Genomic DNA, 1477 nt, shown 5'->3' with positions numbered 1-1477 from the left:
TTTGATGCAACTGGTTTCTGTATTGTGCACATCTGAAGTACTGTGACTTCTTAACTGGATTCTGGGCTTTTCATAAAGGCACTTTGTCTGTATACCCTCGTTAAATCAGTGTTTCTGTGGGAGAAAGATGGCTGGGATTTCCCATTCTACTACCTGTTGATGTCACTCCCAGGATTAAGAATTTTAGTCAAATAGAGGACGGTTACTAATCCCAACTCTCAAGGAGCATCCTGAGTGAGTGGGGAAATTACCTCTAGATAAGAGTGGAGGGCATGTTACTTCAACTCCTCTGCCTAAGCTCTAATAGATCATGTTCCAAGTTGCTAAACAAAGAAATTGGAAATGATAAGGAAGTTGAGATGTCAGGCTTTGTTTTATGAAATTAAATAAAATAGATGTAAAGACAAATATGGGTGGAGAACCTTCCCATATCACATTGGGATAAACAAATTTAACTCTTAGGCAATGAAATTAGATAGACCTCTGCTATTATAAGTGGTGGAAGAAGCACCTGCCATATAAAGGAAAAACAGAGAAGCAAGGTATTTGGCACCAGTGGAGAAAATTTAATGGCCACTGTGGGGAAACCCAGCAAGTGGAGGTCTTTGGGTCTGCTGTCATATATCACTGGGCTATGGCTGCACAATTCATCTTCCCAGTTTTGTTGTCTTGAGGAGACCTACATTTTGTAAGTACTCTGCTGGGTACCCTGATCTTGACTGCCCTTCTCCTCGCACTGTCTCCAGCACTGGTGTGGCCTAGGATCTAAGACCTCAGTGCGTGCCCACATGTGAGCCCCTTTGGAGACGCAGAGCCAGCAATACATTCAGTAAGAGAGCTGTCCAAAATTGGAGTTTCTCACCTACAGAACTCTGACTAATAAACACATTTCGCATACTGCTTCAGGCAAACTTCTGTCGTATATTCATGGTCACAGCTACATGTCCAGCCAAGGCACTACTCCAAATCTGTCCACACTAGTTACCAAAGGCTGTCAAATGAGAAAACAACAATCGATGGCTTTACAAGTTTTTGCTGAAAACCTGTCCATAATAATCTTTATTCTATGAACCCTAGAGCACAAATAAAACCTATCAGATATAATTTGACCTTTAATCATATTCTATCTAGCCACAACAGCTGGCTTTGGAGTGAGACAGAACTGGATTTGAATTTTATTTGTATCAATTTGTGTGTGACTTTGAGTGAGTTTCTCAAACTTTATATCTCTGGTCAACATTATAAGGGAGGGTACACATTCAGTGAAATACTGTATATTAAGAAATTAGCTGAATGTCTGACATATGGTAGGAACTTATGCATTATTAACTGTTATTATTATTATTATTATTTGTTATGCTTTCTCCCATCTAGATTCTAAATGCTTAGAGGTCAGGGTCATGTCAAACATTTTTCATGACCATCACGGCACCAGGAACAGCACTACTGTGCTGCCAAGTGGGAACATGAAATCAAG

This window comes from Balaenoptera acutorostrata, chromosome 18, assembly GCF_949987535.1.
Source record: "Balaenoptera acutorostrata chromosome 18, mBalAcu1.1, whole genome shotgun sequence".
NCBI lineage: Eukaryota > Metazoa > Chordata > Mammalia > Artiodactyla > Balaenopteridae > Balaenoptera > Balaenoptera acutorostrata.
Note: the sequence above shows the minus strand (reverse complement) of the source record.